General features: G+C 40.9%; 2 pseudogenes; one reads left to right on the forward strand and one right to left on the reverse strand.

Moving 5' to 3' along the window:
* Positions 1-13,174: 13,174 nt before the first annotated feature.
* On the forward strand, positions 13,175-13,727 carry LOC129540506 (S-phase kinase-associated protein 1 pseudogene; annotated as a pseudogene).
* A 7,100-nt stretch (positions 13,728-20,827) lies between these two features.
* Positions 20,828-21,384, reverse strand: LOC129540507 (large ribosomal subunit protein uL6 pseudogene; annotated as a pseudogene).
* Positions 21,385-23,803: the final 2,419 nt, after the last annotated feature.

Genomic DNA, 23,803 nt, shown 5'->3' on the forward strand with positions numbered 1-23,803 from the left:
GACATGAACAATGCTGTGAAGAAATTGAAGTCAGGGCGAGTAAGGAGATGGTAAAGGAGCTTTTAAAAAATGTTCCTCCCCAAATATTTTTAAAGAATGCCCCCCAAATTTCTGGGCCCAGAGAATTATATTCCATAGTAGTAAAATAATTTGTTGATGGTATCACGGATCTACCAGCAGGTTTTTATCTTTAAGCATAAAGTTATAAATATTTTAACTTTAAAAGAACCCTTGAGAAGTTGTGGCAAAATGAAAGGGTGTCAGAAGGCAGGAAACATGAAAATATCAATTCTATAAATGAGAAAGGGGCACATTTCAGGACCTCAGTAGCAGGATACTGATCACGGGAAAAAATAAATCTCAGAATAGTGTATTAAATAGTTATATTGACACTTCATAAAGAAAGATGTTATCACTTGGAATGAGTTTTCTAGGAATATTTCCTATCAAATTGTCTGTATTTTATTTTATGATAAAGTTACTAGGTGTGTGAATTTGGGTGATGCAATAGTTTCACTCTATCTTGATTTTAGCAAGACATTTACAGAGTTCATTGATACTATTATGGAAATGATGAAAAATGTGACAGGATTCTAATATGGTGTGCTAGGTTGTATGGGTTAAACAGCTAATGTCAATGTGAACTGATTCAGGGTCGTTGGTCTTATCCTCCTTGGTATTTTCATCAACGGCTTAAGAAAGTGTTTTTATTAAATTGGTAGATGACAAATTTGGGAACAGTATCTAATGAATTAGCTAACAGGGCCGAGATTCAAAAAGATTTTGTTATTTTGGAATAATTACTCCAAATCAATAAGAATATTTCATCCTGTACTTAAGTCTAGAAACAGATTGAACAGGTATGAGATTTTGAATGAATGATTCTAAAGAAAATCCTGTGAAAAACCCTGAGGGGAGGGGATCTTCATTATTTTTAGTAGGACTACTAAAAGCAGACAAAAAATAAAAGAATTATTCCTGGAGTGGCCATATCTGGAGCCTTGTATGTGGTTTTGTGGATGTTCGTTTAGGCAAATCTTTAAAAAACTGGAGGATATTCCATGATAATAACGCTGTGCAAGAGGCTTTAGTATATTTTCTCATTTAATCCTTGCAACAGTCTTACTTGATAGCTCTTACTATCTTCATTTCACAAATGAAGAACCTGGGACATAATAAGAGTAAACATTTGCGCCATATCACACGGCTCTAATTAGGATTGAACACAGATCTGGCAGGTTATCCAACACAACCAGCATGCTTAGCCACTATGCACGCTGCTTTTCAGAATGACCAGGTCAGTGTGGTCCTAAGTTAGACTGTGACTTAACACAAATGGTTAGTGAGTCTAGGTCTGTATTTTCAAATATTTTTTAGTTTCATGTGGAAAACTTGGCTCCAGAGGGCATAATTAAGACAAAAAGTGTAGTCAATATCTGCTATATGTGAGGAAAGACTCTATAATCATTAGAACTGTCCAAAAATGAAATGAGCTACTTAGAAAAAAATTTTGTGTGTGTGTGTGTGTGAGAGAGAGAGAGTCCAGGCTCTAGGTGCTAGAATATGGCAATGATCAAAATTCCTACCCTGAGGGAGTTTCTTGTCAGTGTTTCAAATTCTTGCACAGTGTATTCAGGATGACTGGTGCCTGCCCGAATTTTCCCAGAAGTGATGGTGTTTGAGTTGGGTCTGTACAAGGTGGGAACTTGGGAACGTGGACTGATGAAATCAAAGTTTGCAGTCAACTCAATGATTCTTATTTGTAAATGTTTAGATAATTTGATGCTTAGGATTTTATGGAAATATTAGCTAAACATACTAAAAAGAAACAGTATTTTTGAAAAATATTTGAAAATGCAGACTCAGACTCTTTAACCATTGTGTTAAGGCACAGTTTAGGGAGGGGGGTACAGGAAGGGGAACTCATGTACACCTGGGGCAGATTCATGTCAATGTATGGCAAAACCAACCAATATAATATTGTAAAATAAAAAAAAAGAAGAAAAAAAAAGTTGTCAAAATAAAACAGAAGCTAAATAAATATATATTTTTTAACCTCCTGTAAAAAAAAAAAAAAAAGGCACAGTTTAACTTAGGACCGCACTGACCTGGTCATTCTTCTGAAAGGTAGCGTGCATGGTGGCAAAGCATATGTGTGGGATGGCCTGTCAGCTCTGTGTTCAGTCCATATGTTACCACTATTAATCACAGCTGTTGCTGTTGTTGTTTTAACAGTTGTTCAAATCAGACTGACTTTTATGTCTACACAGACTTGTACACAAACATTCAGAGCAGTTTTATTTGTAATAGAAAAAAACTGGAAATATCTCAAATGTCCATCAATAATGGATGGATAAATATATTGAGATATATCTCTAGCAAGGAATATTACCCAGCAATAAAAAGGAACAAAATATTGATGTATACAATAACATGATGGATCTCAAAATAATTATATTGCATGGAATAAGCCAGATTTGCCCCCCCAAAAGGAGTACTTTTTATCCTATTTAATTTATATAAAACTCTAGAATATGTAAGCTACTCTATAGTGATAGAAGGCAGATCTGTGGTTTCCTGTAGACAGGGTTGGGGAGTGGGGGAGTGAGAGATGGATTACTAAGGAATAGGAGGAAACTTAGGGAAAACCATGGATGGTACATTATCTTGATCATGGTTATGGCTTCATAGGTACGTATATGTGTTAAAACTCACCAAGTTATACTCTTTAACTAAAGGCAGTTTATGATTTGTCAGTTACACCTCAATTAAAGCTGAAACTAAAAAAAAAAAAAATGTGTGAAAGGAAATACAGGAAGCAATAAGCAATAATTACCTCTTAAGTTAGGACTGCTGCTGCTGCTGCTGCTAAGTCACTTCAGTCGTGTCCGACTCTGTGTGACCCCATAGATGGAAGCCCACCAGGCTCCCCCGTCCCTGGGATTCTCCAGGCAAGAACACTGGAGTGGGTTGCCATTTCCTTCTCCAATGTGTGAAAGTGAAGTCGCTCAGTCGTGTCCGACCCTTAGCGACCCCACGGACTGCAGCCTACCAGGCTCCTCCGTCCATGGGATTTTCTAAGTTAGGACTAGGGAGGTAATAATTTATTTTCTCCTTTTTGTGCTGTTTAAGTTGTTATGAAAAAAAAGGAACTTAAAATGTTTGAAAAATAAGACCACACAAGCCCCCCCCCCCAAAAAAAAAAATCAGGCTGTTTTGAGCCCAGAAATTAATGGATTTGGGGAGATCTCAAAATGGTTGTATGCAGAACAAAAAGGGCCACTGTAAGAAGCTGTTCAGAGGTGGCCTAATTACTAGAACTGCAAAGGCTGAGCCATATAAGCTCCCTCAGAGGCCTCACATTCCTCTTCCCTTGGGGTCAAAGTCTTTGGGATTCAGCAGTAATCAGAGAATAGCATTCTGCCTCTCTGGGATTAAATTAAAGGTCTTGAAGAAATCTTTTGTTCACTTTTTGGAAAAAAAAAAAAGATTATTTATCTGGCTGTGTTGGGTCTTAGTTGTGAACTTGGGACCTTCACAACTTGTACAGACTCTCTAGTTGTGGTGCATGGGCTTAGTTGCCCCAAGGTATGTGGGATCCTAGTTCCTAGACTAGGGATCCCACCCGAATCCCCTGCATTGCGAGGTGGATTCTTAACCACTGGACCACCAAGGAAATCCCTCTTGTTTACTTTCAACAGTGTGCTTAGAACATGCAAGGGACTAGGATGGTACTAATTGTCTTTGCTGTTAGTTGTAATCATTGTCATAGCTAACCTGTGCAAAGCCCTTTGCCAGAGGACTTTGTTTAATTTTAACAGTCATCTATGATATGGATGTTATTTTTAAATCCCCATTTTACAATGAAGAAATTGAGGCAGAGAACACTCTTTTATCCAAGGTAATAGAGCTTATAAGAGGAGAAGCTGGGATTTTAAACTAGGCAATCTCCCTCTAAAACCAGTTTACTGAACCACCAGTATATTTATACTGCCTCTTTAGGGATACTGAGATGAAAGAGACAGAAGCCCTGCTCTTGAGGCGTCATGGCCTGGTGGGGAAGACTGGCACAGAAACACTGGATCCTAGCCTGTGAGAAGCGCTATGATGAAGGTGTGTACAACAGAGTGCAGCAAAAAGACCCAGGAAAGCCTCCCTGCCCTGCCTCTGAAAAATGGGGGCAGTGGCACTTGACTTGCACCTTGAAGGTGGATTTGCCATGTAGAGGAGGGAGGAAAATATGACAGGCAAGGTGGTCTGCTTGTGTATGAGGCACTGGCGAATGAAACATGAAAGCATGTTGGGTTTGCATGTGTGCTCGTCGTGTCTGACTCTTTGCACCCCAAGGACTGTAGCCCACCAGGCTTCACTCTCCATGGAATTTTCCAGGCAAGAATACTGGAGTGGGTTGCCATTTCCTACTCCAGGGGATCTTCCCCATCCAAGGATTGAACCCACAACTCTTGCACTTCTGCACCAGCAGGCAGATTCTTTACCACTGTGCCACCTGGGAAACCCCATATTGGATTTGGAGAATAGCAAATAGTTTGATGAGAGAATAGGGTAGAGCAGAGGGAGATGAAGATAGAGACGAGGTGGCTTGTTAAGGGTCCTTAAGGGGTGTTGCAGAGTGTTGGAAAGTGTTGTTGCAGTGTTGGAAAGTGTATGAGCAGTGTACTGGGGTCCGTGGTGATGATGCTGGTGTAACTGCCCCTCAACAACTTAACAAGGAGAACCTAAGACTTTTGCCATAGGTTCAAGAGACCTGAGTTCAAATTGGTTATGACTTTGAAAGAACAGTGTTTGCTCTGTTTGTTTATTGTTTATTTGCTTTTGCTTAGGGAAGCCTACCTTGGGCTATGGTTTCTAGAAAGAGAAGGAAGAGGCTCTAGCAAAATACTTGTTATTTTCTTGTGAAATAGGAAGAAACACTAGGCATTCCTTGTCCATTGTCATTGTTATTGTTATCTTACCTATATAAGAAATACTTTTCTGGGATGCTTTCAAACAGAAAAAATAGACTTGAATAAGGAATTTATCAAGAAAAGACCCTGATGCTGGGAAAGATTGAAGGCAGGAGGAGAAGGGTACAACCGAGGATGAGATGGTTGGATGGCATCACCGACTCAAAAGACGTGAGTTTGAGCAAGCTCCGGGAGATGGTGAAGGACAGGGAAGCCTGGTGTGCCTCAGTCCATGGTGTCACAAAATTCGGACATGACTGAGCAACTGAATAGCAACAACAAAAGAATTTATCAGTTCATGGTGTTAGAAAGTCAAGAGGCAACTTGTTTTACTTATTATTTTTTATTTTAAAACTTTGGGGGCATGCCATGCAGCTTGTGGGATCTCAGTTCCCTGACCAAGGACTGAACCGACATCCCCTGCACTGGAAGGCAGATTCTTAACCACCGGACCTCCAGGGACATCCCTAAATCCTTGATTGTCATATAACCTCATTCATGGATTTTAGTAGCCTCCAAATCTTCACACTCATGGCAGCCTGTTTTCAGGTGTGATACATCAGTAGTTTGTTTTCAGCTTACCAGATGATGATTCTAGTGAGCAGCCAGGGCAGCAATAGAGAATCATTATGCTAGTCTTTGTTATTGCCACTTCTTCCATCATAGGCTTAGTTCTTTGTACAGCTGAACTATGTTGAATATAATAAGAAGAATATAGGCAAACATATAAGAATTAATAATAACTACTCTTACTGAGACTTATATGTTCCTTATAAGACTTATAAGATATTTCATTATATTATCTCATTTCATCCTCTCAATAACAATCCTATGAGATAGAGAATTTTATCTCTTTATCACAGATGAAGAACCTGAGGACCAGAGAATTGAACTTGGTAGTCCAGGGTCATGCATCTAGCATGTGGTTAAGTTAGGACTTGAACCCAGATGATCTGATTCCAAAATTCCATTCACTTAACCCCTGTTACACATCATTTGTTCCAGAATTGTGACTGTAAGCGATCTCATTTAGAGTTCCTTTCCCAACTCTTTTTGGTCTCCAACATACTTTTTTTCTCCCAGTTTTATTGATATATAATTGACATATAGCACTGTAAAAGTTTAAGGTTATAGCATAAGGATTTGACTTATATATATCATGAAGTGATTATTACAAGAAGTTTAGTGAACATTCTTTATCTCATATAGGTACGAAATGAAAGAAATAGGAAAAAAATTTTTATTGTAATGGGAACTCTTAGGCTTCATTCCCTTAACAACTTACACATGTAAGATACAGCAGTGTTATTTTTATCATGTTGTAGTCCCTGACATACTTTTGTCAGGAATTTGTCAGGGCATGCCAGGTGACATTTAGGTGGAGTTTTATTTTTAAACCACCTCTTAGTGGCTCCTGAACACAATATATATAAAATCTACTACATTTTATAAACCTTGTATCAGTATTATACACATGGAGATTATACCCAGGATATGTCTGTTGGTATAAAACAGGGTGTGATCTAAATATGTGCTCACAAATTACACACTGTGCACTTATTGTTCATACACACACACCTATATTTTATTTACACAAATACAAAAATCATGGATGTAGCATAAGCGGGAGAATACTGATTTAGAATTCCACTTTTGACTAGCACTGTGACCGTAGGCACATCACCCAAATTTGTTAGTCTCCTTTTATTCATCTCTAAAATAGGGAGATAACGGTTGCTTTTTTAAACTGCATGATTATCTGATGATCAAATGAGATCCCAAACTTAGCAAGAAGTCTTGAACATATATATATATATTTTTTTTTGTCGGTCAAAGAGCTGTACATTTGAACTCTAGTTAATATAGGTGATGGGTTGACATCACCTTTTACAGAGAATTTCATCTCTGTGTATCCCAGTTGATGAGCCATAAAATCCCCCTCCCTTTGTTTTTCATTGGCTGACAAACCTTTGGAATTCTGTAATATGCATGGGTCAGAGGTTGTGAATTTAATAGAAAGTAGGTGAAAGGAGAGGTTTCCCAGATGGTGCTAGTGGTAAAGAACCTATCTGCTAAGGCAGGAGATATAAGAGAGGCTGGGTCGGGTCAATCTCTGGGCTGGGAAGATCCCCTGAAGGAGGGCATGGCAACCCACTCCTGGACAGAGGAGCCGAGTGGGCTACAGTCCATGGTGTTGCAAATAGTTGGACACGACTGAAGAGACTTACCACAGCACAGCACAGGTGAAAGGCCGGCAGGAAATGAAAAAAGTGAGAGAGGTGTTTTGGTTTTGTTTTTACTTTTGGCTGCACCATGCAGCATGTGGGATCTTAGTTCCCTGACCAGGGATGGAACCCAAGTTCTCTGCAGTGGAAGCTTGAAGTCTTAACCTATGGACCTCCAGGGAAGTCCCAGGAGAGGTACTTTTACAGTTTACATACTAGCACTTTTTTTCACTACAAAATAAGTCACTGTTGGCTAGGATGGGAGGAAATGTACCCTTTTATACACTCTTGGTAGGAGGGTAAACTGGTATTGAATTTTGGAAAGCTTGTCATCAAGTTGAAGGTCAACATATCCCTCCTATTTTATATTAGATAATAAAAAATTAAAAATGTAAGCTCATAGTTATGCCAAGATTTGGCAGAAAAAGATATGAAAAGATAGACAGCAAATAGCAGTCATGAGTGGGAGATCAGGGAAGAGGAGTTTCAATTTATACTTTATATTCTTCCATATGATTTGAACTTGCCTTGGAAGCATTTCTTATTTTTTGCAAAAAAAAAAAAAAGAGGCCCAGAGCAGAAGGCAGCTAGACATGCAGACATCAGCTGTGCTCCTGTGTCTCTATGCCTTGGCTCCTATCAGCAAGGCAAGGCCCTCAGTCCCGGGAGGGCACTGACCCCTGCCTGCCAGGCCTTCCTCGTGTTGTTTTTGCACTCCATTACCAGCTGCTTAAGCAGCAGGTTCCCAGTGGCTGGTCAGCTGGAACTGCTTCAGAAGGACAAACAGGAAGGACACAGCTACCAGTGCAGATTATCCTGTCAGCCTTGTGGACAGCAAAACATTTTTTGTTTTTTAAGATCTTAAAATGTTGAGGAAAACTTCATGCTGTTAGCAACTCCCTCAAACCTCTGCTTGGAGAGGGCAGTGAGCTGGATTTAGCTTGTCCTTAAGGAACCCTTGCAGTTGCATCCAATACAAGCTTCTAGCCCCAGGTCCTGGCAATTTATCCCCTAGGCTTGCTTGGTTAGGTTTCAGCTCCACAGGCTAAAACTCATGGCTATCCTTACTTTCTATGCAAACTGTAGTTTTCACTAGAGAATAATGACATCTCACCATTTCTGTAGCTAACCTTCTTTTAGGTAAGATGCCTGCAGGAGCTTGGAGCAAAGAGAGATTAAGGGAGGCAATGAAAACTCCTGTTCTCCACCTACCTGAGGTGTGTGCTCAATTGTGTCTGACTCTTTGCAACCCCATGGACTGCAGCCCGCCAGGCTCCTCTGTCCGTGGAATTTTCCAGGTAAGAATACTGGAGTAGGTTGCCATTTCCTCCTCCAGGGGAAAAATGAATGTAAGGAATTCCCATCTCATATGGCTCTTGTGAAGTTTAACTGAAATAATGTTCCTAAAACAGTCAAGTAGGGACTTCTCTGGTGGTCCAGTGGCTAAGACTCCGTGTCCCCAATGCAGGGGACTCAGGTCCAGTTTCCTGGACAGAGAACGACATCCCACCCACCACAACTAAATGTTCACCTGCTGCAACTAAAGATCCCATATGCCACAAGGAAGATGGAAGGTCCCGTGTACAGCAACTAAGACTCGACACAGCCACATAGATATTAATAACAAACCAGCAAACAGTAAAGTGCCCAGAGCACATAGGACATGGGATGGTCCAACTTGCTGATGAAAATGACCATGTTTCCTATAAAAAGTGTGAGGCTTGTAAAGCCACCCTTCAAATCCCTGCCTGCTCACTCCCCAGGTACATAGAAAGTGAGTTGCTGGTTCCAGTTTGAAATCTTGTCCTGAACTCCCGTGCTGTAGATGTTCCTGTCTTTATTACCTTCCTTCTTACTCTTCCAGCTTCTCTTTCTCTCCCGGCCTAAGCCTCTCATTAGTCCAATTAATAAACTGTTGTCATTGTCCTTTCAGTTCAACCACCCCGGGAGCAGGGTCCTCTCGGGATGCGCATCAAGCTGGGGAAGGGAGGCGGAAGGGGAGCTGCAGGGACATCCTCGTTTCCATGGGGGAGTCAAACAAGGAATTGGAGTTGGCAGCAGATGGATCATCCTGGGCCCTAGTCTTTTCGTACATCATCAGGATAATCAGGGAGCACTTCATTATACACAGAGAGTCTGGCTGTTTGGAAGAGTCCCATTCAGGGACTGGAAGGTTCTGGCCTGGAGATAATGACTAGCCGGAAGCCTTTAGCTTTCTTCTGTGCACTGGCCTTCGGCTGCCCCTCGGGTAAGTGTACACACACGCGCACTTTCTCACACACACACACACACACACACACACACACACACACACGGTTCCCTGGGCTTTTAGTCAGCTGAAGAGTTTGTGGGTGCATTCCAGGCCTGGAAGGCTGGTGAGCAGAGTCAAGCTGGAGGGCCCAGATACGCACGACTGCTCTTGTTGATTGCTGGGAATATGCAAACCCCCAGGTTCCCAAGGACCCATTAAACCATCACTAATGCCTCATCCAGGACTTCCCTGGTGGCTCAGACGGTAAAACATCTGCCTACAGTGCAGGAGACCTGGGTTCGATCCCTGGTTCAGGAAGATCCTCTGGAGAAGGAAATGGCAACCCACTCCAGTACTCTTGTCTGGAAAATCCCATGGACAGAGGAGCCTAGTAGGTTACAGTCCATGGGGTGACAAAGAGTCGGACACGACTGAGCGACTTCACTTCACTTCTAATGCCTCATCCAGGCTTCCCAGGTGGTGCTAGTGCTAAAGAACCCGCCTGCCAATACAGGAGAAGTAAGAGACTCGGGTTCAATCTTTGGGTGCAGAAGATCCTCTGGTCCCCTGGAGGAGGGCATGGCAACCTGCTCCAATATTCTTGCCTGGAGAATCACCATGGAGGAGACTGGCGGGCTACAGTCCGCCAGGGGTCGCAAAGAGTCGGACACGACTGAGTGACAGCAGGCACATGCAGTGCCTCATCCAGAGTGGGAGTGGGTTCCCTCCTGACCTGGGAAGGATAAAGGCGCAGACCTGGGGAGTGGCCCCACTAGCTGAAAACAAGAAAATGAATTAACAGCTTACCTCAGAATTTCCAGTAGCTCAGGGACAGTTGGTTTGTTGGGTACACAACGGAGTCAGCATTTTCAACTCCCTCCCTCCTACCATCAGGGTATGAAACTAGAGTTTATTCTGAGGATGGGGAAGTGGGGACAGTGAGGGTGGGGGGTAGGGGCTGATGGGGAGGGGGCATGGTTTGATTGGAAGTTAGCCAAGTTAGTTTCTCAACCAGTTACATCATACCTACCTGTTCGGGCATATATTTAGGGTAAAGGGAATTCAAGTCAAACTCATTCCCCTGACACCTGGCTCCTACCTGCTGCGCTGTCAGCACTCCTATTCGCCACCTAGAATTATGAGCTTCCATGCTGGCCTCCACCCAAGGTGAAGGTGGAGAGTGCCACACTTTCTTTCACTGCTTTGTCTCCTAATTCCCCACAACCACTAAAACACATGTACTGTGTAAAATACACTTTACTGTAGGTCTCAAAGTGTGGCCCATGGACCAGTTACTTCAGCATCACCCAGGAACTTGTTAGAAAAGGAAATTCTCAAGTGTCAACCCACACCTACCGAATCAGAAACTCTGGGATTTGAGTGTTAACAAGCCCTTCAGGTGATGCTGATACTCGCTGAAATGCAAGAACTGAAGCTGTGTGTTTCTGTATAACTTGAAAAAAAAATTACAATGTAGAAAGGTGACTAAATTAAAACAGAAATGTAAGTAGGACTGTTTGCAAGACTGGGAATATAAAAAGGGTCTTTCATGAAGTTTCACTTCCCTCTCAGGTGGCCCACATGCAGAGGTTAAGAATGTTACAAAAATCTTTTTATGGTGTCTTTTGTAAATTCAAATTTACTGTAATGTATTAAAATTTACTGTTTTTGTATTTATGAATTTTTTTTTCATTTTAAGGTATAATTTTTTACTCAAGTGAAAAAGATAGTCTTTACTATTCTCTTCTAAAAGAGTCTTGATTTTGCTTTTCATTTTTAAGTCCTGAATTGATTTTTGTATCGGGTTAGCCAGAAATTTTGTTCAGGTTTTTCCATGACATCTTACCTCTTAATCCCCTATCTACTTTGTCCCGCTCCCCTTCACTCTCCCCACTGGTAACCACTAATTTGTTTTCTATATCTGTGAGTCTGCTTCTTTTTGTTGTATTCATTAATATGTTTTACTTTTTAGATTCCACATATAAGTGATATTATACAGAATTTGTCTTTCTCTGACTTACTTCACCTAGCATAATGCCCTCCAAGTCCATCCATGTTGTTTCAAATTGCAAAGTTTCACTCCCTTTTTATGGCTGAGTACTATTGCATTGTATACACACATCACATCTTCTTTATCCATTTGTCTGTTGATGGACACTTAGTTTACTTCTGTATCTTAACAGTTGTAAATAGTGCTGCATGAATATTGAGGTGCATGTATCAATTTGAATTAACTCTACACATTTTTTTCAGTCTTGCTGAGAGGCATGCAGGATCTTAGTTCTCCAAACAGGGATCAAACTCATGCCCACTGCAGTGGCAGTGTGGAGTCCTAACCACTGGACCACCAGGGAATTCCCCCCAATACTACACGTTTTAATCACTACTACTCTAAAACCTATTTTGAAATCCGGTAAAGCAAGTACATACATACAAGATTTTTTTCATTATTATTTTCCCCTTGGGAATTTTGAGGAGATTGTTGACATCTTTATAATAACCATTCTTTCAGTGTACATGCATAATAAAAAACTCTCCATCTGCTTCAGTTCAGTTCAGTTCAGTCGCTCAGTCGTGTCTGACTCTTTGCGACCCCATGAATCACAGCACGCCAGGCCTCCCTGTCCATCACCAAATCCCAGAGTTCACTCAAACTCACGTCCATCAAGTCGGTGATGCCATCCAGCCATCTCATTCTCTGTCGTCCCCTTCTCCTCCCGCCCCCAATCCTTCCCAGCATCAGACTCTTTTCCAGTGAGTCAGCTCGTCGCATGAGGCGGCCAAAGTATTGGAGTTTCAGCTTTAGCATCAGTCCTTCCAATGAACACCCAGGATTGATCTCCTTTAGAATGGACTGGACCATCTGCTTAGGTCTTTTAAAAATGGTTTTCAGTATGTTTCATAATATTTGCTACATATGTATTCTCTTGCACTTCTTTGTGTGATCTAGGTATCTCTCAGCTTATCCTAAGAATCTTTTAGTTTTTATTGCTATTACAAATGCTATGTTTTTAAAATTGTATTTTATCATTGCTGACTTATTAGAACAATATTTATTATAGTATTTTGATCTTGTAGGCACAACTTTGTTGGAATTTTTTGCTAGTTCCAATAGATTACCTGAAAATTTTTTGGATTCTTTTCTTCAGACAATCTTATCCTCTGTGAGTAAGGGTAATTTGTTTCTTCTTTTAAAATCCTTATGTCTTTATACTGGCACAAAAAAAAAGGATGCATAGATCAAAGGAACAGAATAGAGAGCCAGAAACAAATTCATGCCCTTACGGTCAATTAATCTATGACAAAGGAGGCAAGCATATACAGTGGAGAAAAGACAGTCTCTTCAATAAGTGGCGCTGGGAAAACGGGACAGTTGTTTGTAAAAGAATGAGATTAGAAAATTTCCTTATGACATATACAAAAATAAATTCAGAAATCAAAGGACTAATGACCTAATGCAAGCTTTTGCACAGCAAAGTAAACCATTGACAAAATGAAAAGAAAACCTATGAATCAGAGAAAATATTTGCAAATGATGTGACTGCCAGGGGTTAATATCCAAAACATATAAACAGCTCATACATCTCAATACCAAAAAACCCCAAACAATCCAATAAAAAAGTGGGCTGAAGGCGCTGTATTGGCCTTGTTCTCCGCTTTTCGATTTTGCTGTTTTGCAGCGTTTCCCTGCTCACTTCTGCCTCCGGCCTGCCATCTCCTTGAGACCCAACACCATGCCTTCAATTAAGTTGCAGAGTTCTGATGGAGAGATATTCGAAGTTGATGTTGAAATTGCAAAACAGTCTGTGACCATCAAGACTATGTTGGAAGATTTGGGAATGGATGATGAAGGAGATGATGATCCAATCCCCTTGCCAAATGTTAATGCAGCAATATTAAAAAAAGGTCATTCAGTGGTGCACCCACCACAAGGATGATCCTCCTCCTCCTGAGGATGATTAGAACAAAGAAAAACGAACAGATGATATACCTGTTTGGGATCAAGAATTCCTGAAAGTTGACCAAGGGACACTCTTTGAGCTTATATTGGCAGCAAACTACTTAGCCATCAAAGGTTTGCTTGATGTTACCTGCAAGACTGTTGCCAATATGATCAAGGGGAAAACTCCTGAGGAGATTCGAAAGACATTCAATATCAAAAATGATTTTACTGTAGAAGAGGAAGCCCAGGTACGCAAAGAAAACCAGTGGTGTGAGGAGAAGTGAAATTTCGTGTCTGACGCTGCAACACTATAAGGATTATTCCAAATACTAGTTGCACTGCTTTGTTTATAATTGTTAATATTAGAAAAACAGCCAACAAATGCAGCAGCAAGTCAATTGTATTAGCAGAATGTTGTCCTCATTGCATGTGTAGTTTCAGTACAGTTCCCAAACTTAAGGCCCAGTTTCTTCTAGTATGATTGAAAGTTTCTTTTCTTTGCTCTGAATAAAACTGAACTGTGGGTTCCCTATAGAAAGTGGCGTTTTGGGCTTTCCCTTTTTGTAAAGCAATTTCTGCCTAGTTTATTGTCCAGTTAATTTTAGTTTAGTGACTTTTAAAGTTGGCATTGTAAATAAAGCAACTTGCAAAAAACCTTCTGAAAAAAAAAAAAAGGGCTGAAGATCAGAGTAGACATTTACCCAAAGAAGGCATACAGATGGCCAACAGGCACATGGAAAGATGCTCAACACTGACAATCATCAGAGATATGCAGATCAAAACCATAATGAGATCACTTCACACCTGTCAGAATGGCCATCATCAAAAAGACCACAAATAGCAAATGTTGGCAAGGATGTGGAGAAAAGGGAATGTAAACTGTTGGTGAGAATGTAAATTGGTGCAAGCACTATGAAAAACAGTATGGAGGTTCCTCAAAAAACTAAAAGTAGAGCTACCATATATGACCAAGCAATTCTACTCCTGGGTATCTAAAAAAAAAAAAAACTACCCACAAAACACTAATTTGAAAAGATACTTGCACTGAAATGTTCATTGCAGTATTATTTACAATTACTAAGATATGGAGGTTACCAAAGTGCCAACCAACAGACGAATAGATACAGAAGTGGTATATCCATACAATGGGATAGTACTTAAACATAGAAAAGAATGAAATTCTGTCATTTGCAACAAGGTGGATGGAACTGGAGAGTATTCAGTTCAGTTCAGTTCAGTCGCTCAGTCGTGTCCGACTCTCCGCGACCCCATGAACTACAGTATTATGGTTAGTGAAATAAGTCAGACAGAGAAAGACAAATATTCTATGTTATCACTTGTGTGTAGAATCTAAAAAATAAACCAACTAGAGAATATAACAGAAAAGAAACAGACTTGCGGATATAGAGAACAAACTAGTTGTTACCATTGGGAGGAGGGAAGTTGGAGGGACAAGACAGGCATATGGGATTTGTTGTTGTTGTTTAGTCGCTAAGTCCTGTTTGACTCTTGCGACCCCATGGACTGTGGCCTTTCAGGCTTCTCTGTCCATGGGATTCTCCAGGCAAGAATACTAGGGTGGGTTGCCATTTCCTTCTCCAGGGGATCTTCCCAACCCAGGAACTGAACCTGGGTCTCCTGCATTGCAGACAGATTCTTTACCGATTGAGCTATGAGGGAAGCCCTGTGCGAAATAGATAAGCAGCAAGGACATATTGTACAACAGAGGGAAATATAACCATTATATTGTAATAACTTTAAAAAATTATTTATTTATTTTTGGCTGTGCTGGGTCTTTATTGCTGTGTGTGGGCTTTGGGCTTCAGTGGTTGCAGCATGCCTACTCAGTAGTTGTGGCATACAGGCTTAGTTGCCAGTGGTATGTGGAATCTTCCCAGACCAAGGATTGAACCTATGTCCCCTGCATTGGCAGGTGAATTCCCAACCACTGGACCACCAAGGAAGTTCCTGTAATAACTTTAAATAAAGTATCAGTTCAGTTCAGTTCAGTTCAGTCGCTCAGTCGTGTCCAACTCTCCGCGACCCCATGAATTACAGCACGCCAGGCCTCCCTGTCCATCACCAACTCCCGGAGTACACTCAAACTCATGTCCACAGAGTCGGTGATGCCATCCAGCCATCTCATTCTTGGTCGTCCCCTTCTCCTCCCGCCCCCAACCTTTCCCAGCATCAGAGTCTTTTCCAGTGAGTCAACTCGTCACATGAGGTGGCCAAAGTATTGCAGTTTCAGCTTTAGCATCAGTCCCTCCAATGAACATCCAGGATTGATCTCCTTTAGAATGGACTGGTTGGATCTCCTTGCAGTATAAGGGACTCTCAAGAGTCTTCTCCACACCATAGTTCAAAAGCATCGATTCTTCGGCGATCAGCTTTCTTCACAGTCCAACTCTCACATCCATACATGACCACGGGAAAAACCATTGCCTTGACTAGACGGACCTTGGTTGGCAAAGTAATGTCTCTGCTTTTTAATATACTATCAAGGTTGGTCATAACTTTCCTTCCAAGGAGCAAGCGTCTTTTAATTTCATGGCTGCAATCAGCATCTGCAGTGATTTTGGAGCCCAAAAAATAAAGTCTGACACTGTTTCCACTGTTTTTCCATCTATTTCCCATGAAGTGATGGGACCAGATGCCATGATCTTTGTTTTCTGAATGTTGAGCTTCAAGCCAACCTTTTCACTCTCCTCTTTCACTTTCATCAAGAGGCTTTTGAGTTCCTCTTCACTTTCTGCCATAAGGGTGGTGTCATCTGCATATCTGAGGTTATTGATATTTCTCCCAGCAATCTTGATTCCAGCTTGTGCTTCTTCCACCCAGGCGTTCCTCATGATGTACTCTGCATATAAGTTAAATAAGCAAGGTGACAATATACAACCTTGACGTACACCTTTTCCTATTTGGAACCAGTCTGTTGTTCCATGTCCAGTTCTAACTGTTGCTTCCTGACCTGCATACAGGTTTCTCAAGAGGCAGGTCAGGTGGTCTGGGATTCCCATCTCTTTCAGAATGTTCCACAGATTGATTATATTCTTTGCAACCAAAGATGGAGAAGCTGTATACAGTTAGCGAAAACAAGACCAGGAGCTGACTGTGGCTCAGATCATGAACTCCTTATTGCGAAATTCAGACTTAAATTGAAGAAAGTAGGGAAAACCACTAGACCATTCAGATATGACCTCAATCAAATCCCTTATGATTATACAATGGAAGTGAGAAATAGATTTAAGGGACTAGATCTGATTGATAGAGTGCCTGATGAACTCTGGACGGAGGTTCGTGACACTGTGCAGGAGACAGGGACCAAGACCATCCCAATGGAAAAGAAATGCGGAAGAGCAAAATGGCTGTCTGAGGAGGCCTTACAAATAGCTGTGAAAAGAAGAGAGGCGAAAAGCAAAGGAGAAAAGGAAAGATATAAGCATCTGAATGCAGAGTTCCAAAGAATAGCAAGGAGAGATAAGAAAGCCTTCCTCAGTGATCAATGCAAAGAAACAGGAAAACAACAGAATGGGAAAAACAAGAGACCTCTTCAAGAAAATTAGAGATTCCAAGGGAACATTTCATGCAAAGATGGGCTCGATAAAGGACAGAAATGGTATGGACCTAACAGAAGCAGAAAATAAAGTATAATCTATAAAAATATTGAATCACTATGTTAAACACCTGAAACTAATAGATATTATTGTAAATCAGCTATAGTTCAATTTAAAAATCCCTTGTACCTTTAATATTTTTGCTTGTATCTGTTAGGACCTCTTTCTGCACTTGTTACAACCTCTAGTACACTGTTGTATAGAAACAGTGATAGGCATCCTTATCTTGATCTTAATGTAAAATAAATATTTTTTAGTGTTTCACTATTAAGTATGAAGTTTGTAGTTGGTTTTTGGTAAATGCCTTTTATCACTTTAAGGAGGTTCACATATTCCAAGCTGGTGAAGAGTTTTTATAATGAATATGCCTGGAATATTACATTGTATACAGATATATGATATACCTCAGGCTTCCCAGGTGGCGCTAGTGATAAAGAACCTGCCTGCCAATAGAGGAGACATAAGAGACACAGGTTTAATCCCTGGGTGGGGAAGATCCCCTGGAAGAGAGCATGGCAACCCACTCCAGTATTCTTGCCTAGAGAAGCCTATGGATAGAGGAGCCTGGTGAGCGACAGCCCATAGCGTCACAAAAAGTTGGACACGACTGAAGTGGCTTAGCACACACATAGATGATATACCTCATATGGTAGATAGTTACATATATCTTATATGGTATATATGACCTATATTATATATCATATTCTAGTATATGTGTGTGTGTGTGAAAGAAGAAAAGCTTTATAGTTATTTCAGTACATATATCTCTGTACTGAAATAGAGACAATGGGAGATAGATATGGAAGATGGGGCAGCTAAATTTTAACGGGGTGGTGTTATACAAAGGTCTGGAACAAGGTATCCAAAGTAAGCAGTTTTATTTTTCTTTTTTAAAATATTTATTTATTTGGCTGTGCTAGGTCTTGGTTGCGGCAAATGGGATCTTTAGTCATGGCATGTGGGATCTAGTTTCCTGACCAGGGGTTAAATGCAGGCTGCCTGCATTGGAAGCTCAAGAGTCTTAGCCCCTGGACCACCAAAGAATCCCAACCTGTTTTATTTAGGAGTCTGGAACAGAGTTATCTCTGCTCGTAGATCACACTGAACTCTAAAAACTCTGCCTGGGTACATTGGCACCCAAGGATTAATTAGATAATTCTAGAGCAATGAATACAAAACTCTTTATTCCATTTTTAATGAGAAGCGAATCACTAAACTCTTTATTAAAAACATGCATTTGCTAAATCTATTTGGCTCCATGAGGGGTTATACTGTGATTTTATTTGGATTTTTTTCATACTAAAAAGTTTCAAAAGGAAAATTATATTTTATTTTTTAAAGATTTATTTATTTACTTTATTTACGGTTGTGCTGCGTCTTTGCTGCTGTGCTCAGGCCTTCTCCAGTTGTGGGGAGCTGGGGCTACTCTCTGGTTATGGCACACAGGCTTCTCGTTGCAGTGATTTCTCCTGCTGTGGAGCACGGGCTCTAGGCATGCAGGCTTCATTAGGCATTGGGCTTAGTTGTGCTGCGTCAGAGATTGAACCCATGTACTCAGCATTGGCAGGTGGATTCTTTACTTGAGCACTCACGGAAGCCCCAGAAAAATGTTTAGATAACTTTATTAAGTAGGGTGTAATCTCATCATCTAGTCATTTATCAAACATTTATTGAATGTTTATTTTGTGGCAGTATCTGTGCTAGTCCATATGGGAGTATAAACATATATAAGGTACATATAAGTGCTATCAAAATGGAAAAAACAGTATGCAGAAGAAATTAAGAGCTGGGAGGGACACCTTGCGGGTGTGACCTGCACCACTTATTGGAAAAGACACTGGATAGAGAGCCCTTTAGCATGTCTAAAGGGCCCATGAGAAGCTTTGAAACTACAATTCACAGTGGTACTAAGATGCCTCATTGTTTTTTTGTGTGTGTGTTTGTGTGGGGCTCTTTTCTAGGCCAAGTTTCTTAGTTGAGGTTGTTAAGCATTCTCAATAGCAGGGAAGTGAGGCTAAGAGCAAGTTTCACTCTGCTGTCTTGGTTTTTTTAAGTTTAGTTTGGATTGGAGCATTGGATATGTCCTTGAGTCCAAGAAATATTTCAATATTAAGAAACAGAAAAAGGTCCTTAAAACCATAATTGTGACTCCAAACCTGCCATGGGAAGATTGATTTTGGTTACTTTCTAGAACAACTCTATGACCTAGGCATTATCATTTGTTTTAACCTGCTCAGGTTTTTAATTTACAAGTCAGAAAACCCACAGTAATGCCAGCTTGCCTCTGTTTCTGGCTAAGTTAGTTTAACCTCTCTGGGCTTGTTTCCTCAACAGTAATAACTGTCTTGCCAACTTCACAGTAGTTGAGAGATCAGACCATGTAACTGATGTAAATGCTCCTTGAAGAGCATCAAAGCACTAAATGTAAGTGGACTATCACTATTGAGACATTACTTTGCCAAACAAGGTCCGTCTAGTCAAGGCTATGGTTTTTCCCGTGGTCATGTGTGGATGTGAGAGCTGGACTGTGAAGAAAGCTGATCGCCGAAAAATTGATGCTTTTGAACTGTGGTGCTGGGGAAGACTCTTGAGAGTCCCTTGTACTGCAAGGAGATCCAACCAGTCCATTCTAAAAGGAGATCAATCCTGGGTGTTCATTGGAAGGACTGATGCTAAAGCTGAAACTCCAATACTTTGGCCACCTCATGAAAAGAGTTGACTCACTGGAAAAGACTCTGATGCTGGGAGGGATTGGGGGCAGGAGGAGAAGGGGATGACAGAGAATGAGATGGCTGGATGGCATCACCGACTCGATGGACATGAGTTTGAGTGAACTCTGGGAGTTGGTGATGGACAGGGAGGCCTGGAATGCTGTGATTCATGGGGTCGCAAAGAGTCGGACACAACTGAGCGACTGAACTGAACTGAACTGATCACTATTATTCTTAACGTCTATTCATAATCTTGGGTATAATATATGGCTGAATGAATATAAGGCTGTAATCAAGCAGGACCGTATGGGGCCTTCCCTCATATCTTCTGCTTTAGCTCCTCTCTGAAGTACCTAGATAACAGTATTTGATGCACATTTCCTGAGCTGTTTTACATATGTGAAATTTCAGTTCAGTTCAGTTCAGTCACTCAGTCATGTCCAACTCTTTGCAACAACATGGACTGTAGCACGCGAGGCTTCCCTGTCTGTCACCAACTCCCGGAGTTTACTCAAACTCACGTCCATCGAGTCAGTGATGCCATCTTACCATCTCATCCTCTGTCATCCCCTTCTCTTCCCGCCTTCAATCTTTCCCAGCATCAGGGTCTTTTCAAATGAGTCAGTTCTTCTCATCAGGTGGCCAAAGTATTGGAGTTTCAGCTCCAGCATCACTCATTCCAATGAATATTCAAGACTGATATCTTTTAGGATGGACTTGTTGGATCTCCTTGCTGTCTAAGGGACTCTCAAGAGTCTTCAAAAGCATCAATTCTTTGGTGCTCAGTTTTCTTTACAGTTCAACTTTCACATCCATTCATGACTACCGGAAAAACCATAGCTTTGACTAGATGGATCTTTGTTGGCAAAGTAATGTCTTTGCTTTTTAATATGCTATCTAGGTTGGTCATAACTTTCCTTCCAAGGAGAAAGTGTCTTTTAATTTCATGGCTGCAATCACCATCTGCAGTGATTTTGAAGCCCCCCAAAATAAAGTCTTTCACTGTTTCCATTCTTTTTTTTTTCTCAAATCAAGAGTTTTTATTGTCTCTTTAAAATGTCACAACTGAGTCCATAGAACCATTAGCTATCTTGTTTCTGCAGCAGGGAAGAGATCTTATTCATCGGCCTGCTGAACTGTTCCTTTTTCAGAAACATAGATACCATCCAAAAATTTTCTGATATCCTTATTTTTAACTGTGGTGGCTTGCTGAATCAAAGTAGCTGAATTTGACACAAGTTCAATGTCATTTCCTTCAAGAATCAACTCATCTTTCTGGGCTTGAGATACTGAACAGGCAACCCCTGGCCTCTTTCAAACCCTGCGTATGTATTTTTCACCCCAAAAATTTCGGATTTCCATAAAAGAACCATTCTCCTGAATAACAACGTTGATGGGGAAGTGGGCATACACCGACCTCATCTTGTAACGGAAGCCCAGTGTAACAGCCTTGATCATGTTCTGTATGTGACTACAGATTGTGCCCGTTCCTTTCTGTTTCCAACACGGGGCCTCTTCTTTTCCTTTCCAAGGAGACTGAGTTCTACATTGATGTGACTGAAGTCCCTCCATAGGGTGCCTCTGGGGCCCTTCACAATAACTGTCTGTCCGTTCAAGGTAATGTCAACATTTTCTGGGATGTCGACAGTCTGATTGCTGAGAATCATTTTCATTCTCGCAGTAGATGCGGCAAAGAGCCTGTTTCCACTCTTTCCCCATCTATTTCCCATGGAGTGATGGGACCGGATGCCATGATCTTCGTTTTCTGAATGTTGAGTTTTAAGCCAACCTTTTCACTCTCCTCTTTCACTTTCATCAAGAGGCTGTTTAATTCTTCTTCACTTTCTGTCATAAGGGTGGTGTCATTTGCATATCTGAGGTTATTGATATTTCTCCCGGCAGTCTTGATTCCAGCTTGTGCTTCATCCAGTCCAGCATTTCTCATGGTGTACTCCACATATAAGTTAAATAAGCAAGGTGATGATATACAGCCTTGACAGACTCCTTTCCTGATTTGGAACCAATCAGTTGTTCCATGTCCATTTCTAACTGTTCCTGCTTGACCTGCATACAGATTACTCAGGAGGCAGGTCAGGTGGCCTAGTATTCCCATCTCTTTAAGAATTTTCCAGTTTGTTGTGATCCACACAGTGAAAGGCATTGGTGTAGTGAATAAAGCAGAAGTAGTTGTTTTTCTGGAACTCTCTTGCTTTTTCGATGATCCAACGGATGTTGGCAATTTGATCTCTGGTTCCTCTGCCTTTTCTAAATCCAGCTTGAACATCTGGAAGTTCATGGTTCACGTACTGTTGAAGCTTGGCTTGCAGAATTTTGAGCATGACTTTGCTAGCATGTGAGATGAGTGCAATTGTGCAGTGGTTTGAACATTCTTTGGCATTGCTTTTCTTTGGGATTGGAATGAAAACTGCCCTTTTCCAGTCCTGTGGTCACTACTGAGTTTTCAAAATTTTTTGGCATACTGAGTGCAGCACTTTCACAGCATCATCTTTTAGGATTTGAAATAGCTCAACTGAAATTCCATCACCTCCTCTAGCTTTGTACATAGTGATGCTTCTTAAGGTCCACTTGACTTCACATTCCAGGATGTCTGGCTCTAGGTGAGTGATCACACCATCATGATTATCTGGATCATGAAGATCTTTTTTGTACAGTTCTGTGTATTCTTGCCACCTCTTCTTAATATCTTCTGCTTCTGTTAGGTCCATACCATTTCTGTCCTTTATTGGGCCCATCTTTGCATGAAAACTTCCCTTGGTATCTCTAATTTTCTTGAAGAGATCTCTGGTCTTTCCCATTCTATTGTTTTCCTCTATTTCTTTGCATTGATCACTGAGGAAAGCTTTCTTATCTCTCCTTGCTATTCTTTGGAACTCTGCATTCAAATGGGTATATCTTTTTCTCCTTTGCCTTTCACTTCTCTTCTTTTCTCAGCTATTTGTAAGGCCTTCTCAGAGAACCATTTTGCCTTTTTTCATTTCTTTTTCTTGGGGATGATCTTGATCCCTGTCTCCTGTACAGTGTCACAAACCTCTGTCCATAGTTCTTCAGGCACTCTGTCTATCAGATCTAATTCCTTGAATCTGTTTGTCACTTCCATTGTAAGCGACTTGATTTAGGTCATACCTGAATGGTCTAGTGGTTTTCCCTACTTTTTTCAATTAAGTCTGAATTTGGCAATAAGGAGCTCATGATCTGAGCCAGTCAGCTCCCGGTCTTGTTTTTGCTGACTGTATAGAGCTTCTACATCTTTGGCTGCAAAGAATATAATCAATCTGATTTCAGTATTGACCATCTGGTGATGTCCATGTGTAGAGTCTTCTCTTGTGTTGTTGGAAGAGGGTGTTTGCTATGATCAGTGTGTTCTCTTGATACAAGTCTTTTAGCCTTTGCTCTGCTTCATTCTGTACTCCAAGGCCAAATTTGCCTGTTTCTCCAGGTATCTCTTGACTTCCTACTTTTGCATTCCAGTCCCATATAATGAAAAGGACATCTTTTTTGGGTGTTAGTTCTAGAAGGTCTTGTAGGTCTTCATAGAACCATTTAACTTTAGCTTCTTTAGCATTACTGGTTGGGGCATGGACTTGGATTACTGTGATATTGAATGGTTTGCCTTGGAAATGAACAGAGATCGTTCTGTCATTTTTAAGATTGCAACCATACTGCATTTTGGACACTTTTATTGACTCTGATGGCTATTCCATTTCTTCTAAGGGATTCTTGCCCACAGTAGTAGATATAATGGTCCTCTGAGTTAAATTCACCCATTCCAGTCCATTTTAGTTCTCTGATTTCTAAAATGCTGATATTCATTCTTGCCATCTCCTGTTTGACCACTTCCAATTTTCCTTGATTCATGGACCTAACATTCCAGGTTCCTATGCAATATTATTCTTCATAGCATTGGACTTTACTTCCATCACCAGTCACATCCACAACTGGGTGTTGTTTTTGCTTTGGCTCAGTCTCTTCATTCTTTCTGGAGTTATTTCTTCACTGATCTCCCATAGCATATTGGGCACCTACCAACTTGGGGAGTTCATGTTTCAGGGTCCTATCTTTTTGCCTTTTCAT

The sequence above is a fragment of the Moschus berezovskii genome, chromosome 4 (genome assembly GCF_049115385.1).
Source record: "Moschus berezovskii isolate FMDL1 chromosome 4, NW_MosBer_1.0, whole genome shotgun sequence".
NCBI lineage: Eukaryota > Metazoa > Chordata > Mammalia > Artiodactyla > Moschidae > Moschus > Moschus berezovskii.